The following is a 10,753-nucleotide window of genomic DNA, read 5'->3' on the forward strand; positions in this document are numbered from 1 at the left end:
TCTTCTCCTCGGGCCGCTCCGCACCCATGGCATGGGGGGGAGGCTCCCGCTCTTCTCTTCTTCTCTTCTTCTCTTCTTCTTTTCTTCTTTTCTTCTTTTCTTCTCTTCTTCTTCATTTTCTTCTCCGGGCCGCTCCGCAATCCATGCTGGCATGGAGGGAGGCTCCCGCTGTGTGACGGCGCTCCTCGTCTGACAGTTCTTAAATAACAGAGGGGGGCGGGGCCACCCGGTGACCCCGCCCCCCTCTGACGCACGGTGACTTGACGGGACTTCCCTGTGACGTCACGGGGAATGCCACAGGGAAGTCCCGTCAAGTCACCGTGCGTCAGAGGGGGGCGGGGTCACCGGGTGGCCCCGCCCCCCTCTGTTATTTAAGAACTGTCAGACGAGGAGCGCCGTCACACAGCGGGAGCCTCCCTCCATGCCAGCATGGATTGCGGAGCGGCCCGGAGAAGAAAATGAATAGGAAGAAGAGAAGAAGAGAAGAAAAGAAGAAAAGAAGAAAAGAAGAGAAGAAGAGAAGAGCGGGAGCCTCCCCCCCATGCCATGGGTGCGGAGCGGCCCGAGGAGAAGAAGACAGAAGACGCCGCGGAGGAGATGCTGGACGAGAACGCCGGAGGAAGAACCAGAAGAACCAGAAGAGCCAGAAGAACCAGAAGATGAAGCAAGATAGAAGAAAGAAGAAGCATTTAAATAAAGGAATTGTCAAAAACTGTCTCTTGTCATTTTTAACATTTTTGACACTTTTTTCGTGAAATGGTAGGGGTACTTATGTACCCCCTTACCATTTCACACAGGGGGGGGGCCGGGATCTGGGGGTCACCTTGTTAAAGGGGGCTTCCAGATTCCGATAAGCCCCCCGCCCGCAGACCCCCACAACCACCGGCCAGGGTTGTGGGGATGAGGCCCTTGTCCTCATCAACATGGGGACAAGGTGTTTTGGGGGGCTACCCCAAAGCACCCTCCCAATGTTGAGGGCATGTGGCCTGGTACGGTTCAGGAGGGAGGGGGGGCCGCACTCTTGTCCCCCCCTCTTTTCCTGCGGCCTGCCAGGTTGCGTGCTCGGATAAGGGTCTGGTATGGATTTTTGGGGGGACCCCACGCCGTTTTTTTTTTTTTTTTTTGGCGCGGGGTTCCCCTTAAAATCCATACCAGACCTGAAGGGTCTGGTATGGAATTTAGGGGGAACCCCACGTCATTTTTTTTTTTTAATTTTGGCCGGGGTTCCCCTTAATATCCATACCAGACCTGAAGGGCCTGGTATGGAATTTAGGGGGACCCCCACGTCATTTTTTTTTTTTAATTTTGGTTCGGGGTTCCCCTTTGGGGAATTCCCATGCCGTTTTTATCAATGAACTTCTATGTGTATTGTCGGCAATGCAATAGCCGCGGGTAGTTTTAAATGAGTTTTTTCCTTCAAAATGTCATTTTGCTGTCAGACTGTTCTAAACACAGGAAACATGCGCCCCTTTACAGGCACACTATAGACACCCCCCAGGTACGAAATTTAAAGGGATATTACACTTTTATTGATTGACTTTAAGTATTATTAAAATCACTGCTCCTGAAAAAACGGCCGTTTTTAAAACTTTTTTTTGCATTGATCCATGTCCCCTGGGGCAGGACCCAGGTCCCCAAACACTTTTTATGACAATAACTTGCATATTAGCCTTTAAAATTAGCACTTTTGATTTCTCCCATAGACTTTTAAAGGGTGTTCCGCGGCATTCGAATTTGCCGCGAACACCCCAAATTGTTCGCTGTTCGGTGAACTTGCGAACAGCCAATGTTCGAGTCGAACATGAGTTCGACTCGAACTCGAAGCTCATCCCTAACCGCGACAAGCATTCGGGCGTTAACTGATTAATGAGAGTGGGGTTTGCGCAGCCCTAACAGTACCGGTGAGTTGATTGATATTCTTACCACTGTACGACTCTCTTATCTTTCGGTTGACGGCTGGATTCTGTCGGTATGCTGAGACTGTTTTAGAGGCAGGTATCTCCTCGCCTGAGGTTGTTTTAACGAACCTGCCAATGGGTTTCTGCTGACTGTATTCTTTGTTCACTGTCTGCCATTCTTTGGGCTACGAAACTCAGCAGTCTAAGGGTGCTACATGTGTGAATGGGTAGTCTCATCTCCAGATGAGCTTTTGGCCTCTGGCATGAGATTGTTTCCCGTGTAGCAAACGTTGTAGACTTGTTACTCTAGGTTCGACGAACCTTTGAGGGGAATTTCAGCTGCTGGCTTTGCAGCCTGAAGTGCTACATGTGTGAATGGGTAGTCTCATCTCCAGATGAGCTTTTGGCCTCTGGCATGAGATTGTTTCCCTTGTGGCAAACGTCTATAAACGTGTTTATTTTGCAGGGTGGTCTGCCCTTGTGGTCATTTTAGCCTGCTGAAATTTTGCAGTTCGAAGAGTGGCAGGTGTAATGTCCTGTCGTGATTGTATTTGTGGTTTATTGTTTGATATACACGAGAGGGGGAGGGGGGCTGCCCGGGGGATCTGTTGGGTCGCGGGCCGTTGCTCCTCACTACCCCTGATGTGTTTGTTCTTGTTCTGAGATTAACTGTACATTAGTCTTATGTGCCCACACCGAAGGAATTTGCTGATAAGAACGCTGAGAAAAATATTAACTCCTTGGTTGTATGTATTCCCCTCTCAAGCCGTTAGCCGAGAAACAGAAAGTGATATTGTAATGAAAGTGATATTGTAAAGAAGGAGAGAAGAAGATGTTGAAATAGTTAACAAAGTTGAAAGAAGTGACGAAAGTTATGTTGCAGAAGAAACAGGGAGAAAAATCCTGTGTGATAAAGAAAATTGGATAAAGGAAGTTAAGAAAGATGGCGATTGTATTATGTATGTATAGCTGATGATATGTTGGAACTTTAAACAAAGGAGGGGAGGGACAGCACTGCCCTCCGTCTAACAACCACTCCTTTCTCACCACCCAAGCACAACCCACTGTGACAACTCAGCCCGGCGGCCATCTTAGTGCACCCATGCCTTCACTTTCTACCCAGTCCAGTGCACTTCCTGCCGGCGGCCATCTTGGTACACCCAGTAAGCTTAAACAGCCTGTACCCAGCCCTCCCTGTTTTAGACCAAGATGGTTCATACCACACACCTGTCTTCCCCAATACGGGAGCATCACATTCCCAGGCTGGATATGTTAATGATGAAGAAGCATCTGAGTGGGAAGCCCGACAGCAGGCAGCAAGGCCACCCACTGATTTAACCCCCAATCCGGCTCCAGACTCTCAGTTCCGAGAGGATCTCAAACACATGCTGGCAACCGTAAAGAACAGTGCCTCTTGTCAGCCCCCGCCCCAACAACAGTCTCGGTTACCAGAAGGGGCACCAGTGATGTATGTCGCTTTTACTCTATCACAAGCAGCGGCCTTAGTGACAAGTCTGCCTGACCCAGAGAAGCAGCCAATTCCCTTCTACCACAGGATAGTGCAAATACAAGAAACTTACTCAGCTGCCTGGAGAGACTTGATCAGCCTATGCCAAATCAAAGCAGGATATGTCTTTTGGCCAGTCATGCAGATGGCCTTCAATGATGCCTGCCTGACAAGTGCCACTTCCTACACCTCAGGCGTGGAGTTCTGTGCACAACTCCACGACTGGGCAAAGGAGAAGTTGACGGATCAGAAGACCACAATCCAAGATATTACCCAAGATAAAGGGTAGTGTGTGAAGAAGTATCATGCTAGACTCATAAAGACACACACACACATGTTATCAACTGCTTTTGTTTCAGGGCTCAGAGAGGATATCAGAAAAGGCCTGATGGTGGCCCGCCCTGAATACCATTCAATGAAAATGTCTGATTTATTGTTGGTGGCCAGAGGTATAGAAAATCAAAAAGGTAAAAAACCAACGCCCCTCATGGTAACCCATGATGAAGATCCCGCCTACACTCGTCCACCACCACTGCCCAATACCAGGGTAAGGATCACCTGTTACAACTGTGGGAGACGGGGTCACATAAGGAAAGAATGCAGAGCCCCAAGATGTCCCAGACGAAAAACCTACCACTTTCCTCATTGACAGGGGTGCAGCCAAAAGTGTGTTGAGAGCGGTGAACCTGCCTAATAATTCTTTCCTTTCCACTTCCTGATTTGCTTGCCAGATTTGTGGTGTCCTCTACATGTCCCTTGAATCTACTAGGAGCTGATGTGTTGTCCAGACTACAGGCCTCAATCAGGACACGCCTGAAGGGGGGTGAAGTTACATACTCCCCTATCTTTAGAAGACTCATCTGCTTTGTGTTCTCTGCCTCTCCTGATGACACTTAATGAAGAAAAAAAAAAAAAAAAAAAAAACTTCAAGTTCAATACTGCAGGAAGTACTTGACAGAATCCCTGCGTGCCTATGGTCCACAGGACCGGGAGACAACGGTAACTTAAAGGTGCCACCAGTTTCAGTCAAGCTAAAAGAGGGCGCTTCATTGCCCCGGAAACCACAATAACCCCAAGAAGAGAATCCTAAAAAGAGAACCAGGTACCTACTGTGGATGCCTTTGACTGCAAAATACCTCACAGAGGTGGACCTTACAAACGTTTTCTTCAGTGTCCACCCTCACCCCTTCTGCTGGTACCTTTTCGCATTCATCCACGGAAAGAAACGGCAACATACCTAAACAGTTGTGCCACAAGGGGCACAGAACTTTCCAAGCCAGTTTGCAAAAGCTATGGCTATCATCCTTGACACATGACAAAAGGAACACCCGGAAGTGATTCTCTTCCAACATGTTGATGACCTTCTCTTTTGTGCAGCTGACTTACCCCCTCTTGAAGTCACCTCAGAAAGCCTGTTGTGCTATCTTGCCAACCAGGGCTGCAGAGCCTCAAAGCCCAAATTGCAGTGGTGCTCAACACCTGTCATTTTCCTTGGACTAATTTCCTAGTGCAGAGCATGGATTCCAGAAGCCTTCCTACTGATGCTCTGCAATCAGACCCTTCCAGATGTCTCCTGAAGAAATATCTAAAGTTTGAAACCCTTGAGTGCGCCACCCCCGGCGCTAGGGCTCCCAGCCTACGACAAAACGCTCAAGCTCTTTGTATCCGAACGTCTGGGACATGCTGCAGGTGTACTCACCCAATCACACGGCATCAGCCTACGCCCCATAGGATATTATTCCTGTCGGCTGGATGCGGTAGCAAGAGGAGGCCTATTGTGTCTGCGAGCTGGATTTGCTACACAAGACTTGCTTGACAAAACTTTGAACTTGGTCCTCGGACACTGCCTCGTTCTGCTTGTTCCCCATGACGTTGTTGCCATATTCAACCAAGATCCAGCCGAAACACTTGTCCACTACCAGACACTTGAGACTCCTGTGTTCCCTCCTACTGGACAGCATTACTCTATTAAGTTGTCAAACACTGAACCCTACCACCCTTCTTCCACTTCTCGAGGGGGGAAAGGAGGAGGAGGAGTAGAGTCTTGACTTGTTACCCCCGTGACCGCACAGGACACGCGGTCACCACTGAAAACACTGTTCTACAAGCTGAAGCCTTAACACCGGTGATGTCTACACAGGAGGCAGAGCTATAAGCACTTACTACAGCACGTAAATGGGCAGAGGGAAAAAGAGCCAACATTCATGGACTCAAGATATGCTTTCAGCATTGCCCATGATTATGGTGTTATCTAGGACAGAGGATTCCTGATGGCTGCAGGAACACCTGTGAAAAATTGATTGATGCCTTGCTTCTCCCAACCCAAGTGACTATTCTGAGTAAAAGCACACGACAAAATGAACTCAAAAGAAGCTTAAGGCAATCATCGAGCCAATACAGCTGCCAAACAGACAGCTGGTGGTCCGCGGGAAGTGGACAGCAGGGTGGTAGAAGAAGACCACCCTGTGCTTACCTTACAGACTTTCCCAGTGGACAGAGTTTATCTAAAAGAACTACAGGAAACAGCAAGTCCGGATAAGAAGGAAAGCTGGAAACGGAGAGGAACAACTCTCAGAAATGGACTATTCGAGTGCAACAAGAAGCCTTGTCTACCCAGGAGTATGTACCCAGCCGTGGTGCAATGGGCACATGGAGCTGCCCACTTGACAAAGACTTTTATGAACTCTCTTATCAACAAGTGTTGCACCAAGAGTTACTCCACTGACCGACAGCTTCTGCAGATCATGCATTATCTGCACCAAATGTAACCCAGAATGCACAGAAGAAGCACCTGGCAAAAGCCCTATACCCCATTCCAGAGGATGCAAATTGATCATTCTCAAGTGCCAAGAAGTGGCAGATTCGAATACGCCCTAGTGGAAGTGGTCATGACTGCCAGGACCACAGCTAAGAAATTACTGAGTGAGATAGTATGTAGATTTGGGGTCCCAGAGGTGATATTGAGAGATCAGGGACCAGCCCTAACAACAACCCTTACTAAAGAGATTTGGGCAGCACTGGGGGTTCAGTTGGCACTACACATCCCATACCACCCTCAAAGTAGCGGGAAGGTAGAAAGGATGAATGGGACACTAAAAACAGGATGTTAAAGATGGCCCAAGAGACTAACATGAGTTGGCCAGACAGTTAGCCCATTGCCCTGTTCAGTGTCAGACACACCCCCAGGGGAAACATGCCCTATCCCCTTATGAAATTTTGTTTGGTTCAGCTCCCAGACTTGGTTGTTACTTTCCACAACAGTTACAGTTACAGTCTGATGTGTTGACTAATTATGTAACCACATTATCACGAGAATTAACCTGAATGCATGTCCAGGTGTTTTCTTCCATTCCAGATCCTGAATTAGATACAGGAACACACCAACTACTGTCTGGAGATCCTTGAGCCAAGTTATGATGGTCCATTCCAAGTTTTGCTGACCACAGCCACCTCAGTCAAGTTGGCCAGGAAGAACACCTGAATGCACGCTTATCACTGCAGGAGAGCGTGTTTTCGGGTGCTGCATATCCTTTTTCTGTTTGATCTAGGGGGGAGGGGCCCAGGAGGTGGCCATCACAAAAATGATAACATAATTACGTTTTGGTGTAACTCTTCAGGTACACATGTGACCACCTTTACCTTAGATTACGGTGACATAGTACCTTGTCCGTTTGACCCTTCATGGTGATGCCATTGGTACAGTGATATCCCTGACGGTAAGGACATATATGTATGCCATACATACAGTTACTGGGGACAGAGTTGTGGTTTCTGTGGGGGCCAGTGGGTTGGAACACAGGGCCAGACTGGGCGACCACAGAGTGCATTAGACAAAAAAGATGAAAATAGAAAGCCCCCATATCCTAACCAAAGATACCCCTGATACATACACTGACCCAGCACACAGTCAGAGGAGGAAGCGAGCAGCTCTCTCCGGAAGCTTTGATCCTCATGTATACATACATGTCATAGGGGTTACAAGGGGGGTCCCTGATGAGTTTAAAGCCAGGGATCTGGTAAAAGCTGGTTTTGAGTCTTTGATCCCCATAACAACTGTCAGCAAGAATGTAGATTGGATTAACTACATGTCATGGTTATGCAATAGAGTTTGTCGATCAGCATACCTGTCTCCATGTGTTCATCTCTAGAGACCAGCTGACCCTCACCTGACTGCTTTTGTAACCTCCCCTCTAAGCATGACCCCACCCCAGGCCCTATCAGGGAACCCTATATTAACCTGTGCACTGCAAGCCAGCAGTGCTGATCAACCACTGTGTGTTAGCCTATGTGTGTACTTGCTATGTTTCCCTCATCTGATTTCTGTTACCGACTTTGGCCTGTTCCCGGCCATCCCTGTTTGCCTGTGACCCTGATGTTCCAGCCAGTTCCCTCCTTCCTCTGCTCCTGTAGTCTACCGTGAGCGTGAGCTGTGAGACCCTGGGGGCCGCGACCTGGAGCCAGACTGCAGCGCAGTCCATCCTTACCATTAAAGGCTCTGGTGAACACCTGCTGGCTCTTAGACTCCGCGCCCTGGGGAATCTATGTTCTAGCTCCCAGTGGGATCTGTGTCAGTGATCCAGTAAACCTGCTTCCTGAACCTCCCAGGGTACAATCCGCAGCAGTCAGTGCTAGGGTCCACTACCTTGCGGTGCATTCCTGATCCCAACGGTGTGCATCTGTCATCCAGCCTCTAGGTGACCTGACACTACACATATTATAACCAACAGAGATTCGTAAATTACACTAAAGACGCCCTCCAGGGAATTGCTGACCAGCTAGCCCCCACTTCCTACATGACATTCCAGGACCTGATGGCCTTAGACATGGTGTTAGCCGAGAAGGGGGGTGTCTGTAAAATGATAGAAAAAACAGGAACTTGCTGCACATACATTCCTGATAATACTGGCCCAAATGGTAAGGTTACTTTAGCTATAAAGAAATTAGAAGATCTGTCACTAGAGTTGAAGAAGAACTCAGGTATCACAGACCCATGGGATCAATATTTTAGCTGGATGAGTGGGTGGCAGAAGGTGTTCGCCCAGATACGGGTAACGGTATTAATAATCCTGGATCTTTTAGCCCTGATTATATGCTGTATTCTACCTTTTGTAAAAAAGTTAATGAGCAAGGCTGTAGACAATAGCACACCTACATTTCTCCACCAAGAAGAAGAAGACCCCCTTATGATGGAAGATGACAAACCCTTCACTCCTCTACAATCACTCCCTGTCCATAATCTCACAATCCTATAGGGTTATAGGGATAGATAGCGCCTGACTGCACCTCTCCAGCTGTATCGAGGAGGGAAGTGAACAGTTGCTGCCCAATTCTATATACAGCCTAAAAGAGTTGCTGAGGAGAAGGGCCAGGCTAAAAAGTAGGACCTTTAGTATTAGGGACAGAAAAGAGAAAATAGTCATTTTAGGGGGGATTGTGAAGGAATGTGATGTAGATAATAATAATAGTAATCTGAAAATGTCTATTTTCTTATGTGCATACATATTTTTCTCCTTACTCATTATATAAGTATACAGATTTGCTCTGTTCCTATATTTTCTCAAGATGGCGATTACCCCCTACCTCCCACACATCAAAAGAATGCGGAACTGGAGATAAGACCAGAGAGAGCCAAACCTCGTTATGAAAATTATCCATCTTCTTTTCTATCTTGACCAATGAGATGTACCTATTAGACTGACATAGCAATGACGTATTTGTGTGTATAAAACATTAACACCGCCTTGAATAAATTAGAAGTGTAACAGTAACGAAACTGAGCGTGTCTCAGTGTGTTTACTTTTATATGCATGCATATCAACACTTTTCAAATTAGAGACAGCAGCAGATAACCTTGAGCTCGATTGGAGCTCTTAATCATTTCCATAACAGCTTCATGCTTCTTCCAAATCAGTATTTAAAAAATGCTGATGCCAAAGACAGCCAGACAATTCACATTTTCATAAGTAGGTCAGAGATGGCAGCCTCTGTATCTAGCTTTATTTTAGCAGTGCAAATCTGTTTATGCACATAAGAAACTGATAACATTTCCTCCATGTGTAACAATGTTCCCAGGCTATATTAATGAAACAAATGGCTAATGGGATTTCCAGCAGAGAAACAGCTCATTAGTATAGAAAAAGAAGGGAGTATTAAAGCATGGGAACTATAATAAGGCTTACACTGACAGCCGCAATAAAACATCTGGTATAAAACTGCTGCTTTTGTAGTTTCTACATTTACTGGCTACTTATCTGTGTCCAAGCTGTGTTCTATTTTTATTTTGTTTTCTATTGCTCTCTTTAGTTTTTCTAATATTACCACATTTTATATTAAAGTGATATTTTAAATGATACCAGGGTTATGATGATAGAAAGTCAGCAGTTTGGAGAAAAATAGAATTTGTGCCTGTGAAGCATAGCTGCTTTACTCTTCCATGTACCTCAGTTTTTTCAAAGGTGAAATGCTACATTTTCGGGTTGCAGTGGTTATGCAGAACTGTTTCTCAACTCAATGAATTCTATACCCCATTATAACAGCCATGGTTTACAAAACTGAAACTTGTGTGGTAGCTTGGGCCTTGGGCCAAGCAGTCCTTGACCCATATACTTGAAGTCTCGGCACTTCCGGTTAGTGACAGAGTTTTGCTCAACCATCCCTACCTCCTACACATTCCTATTGACCAGTGGAACTAGCTATCGTAGTGATGGACCAAGAGTCATGTGTGGGACAGAGCTTAACACCTATCTGTGATACAACCCAGAAGTGTTGGAGGTTTGCCTAACCAGAATGGTCCAGCATTTGAACATGACAGGAAGGTTTGGTAGTATGCTGGATTAGGTACCTACACTCCATGCCTGCAGCATTGCACCTTCTGCTCCCCAGAATGAGTATAGTATTTTTACATGATTGTCTGATTGTCTACTCATCTTCTATTTGCTCTCTTGCTTCTCCACTTGTCTGCCAGAGTGAAGTGAAATATCTAATACTTCTGGTTATGATGAAGATACTTGTACTTTAGGAGCACACACCTTATTCAGTGCTTGGTGCCAGGATGAAAGCTACTTTGGCAACTGGACATGGTGGGAACATCATTGTGTTAAATAAGAACTTGCCCGTTTGAACTGCCATGATTTTGTAAATGAGTGAAAGAGCTTTTAATGCAAAGACCTGTGTGTGCATGTACCTTGTTTTTGCGTTATGACGAGGATATGACTCACTTTACTTACAAAATGCGATGCTGGGTGCCAATTGCCAGGCCCAAGAGCTATTGCCTGGGGTCAGTAGATAACCCTTAGCCCAGTGTAAGCTCAAACAAGATGGCAAAGAGTGCAGTGGTGTAGCAGAAGAA

The sequence above is a fragment of the Aquarana catesbeiana genome, linkage group LG09 (assembly GCF_042186555.1).
Source record: "Aquarana catesbeiana isolate 2022-GZ linkage group LG09, ASM4218655v1, whole genome shotgun sequence".
Classification (NCBI taxonomy): domain Eukaryota; kingdom Metazoa; phylum Chordata; class Amphibia; order Anura; family Ranidae; genus Aquarana; species Aquarana catesbeiana.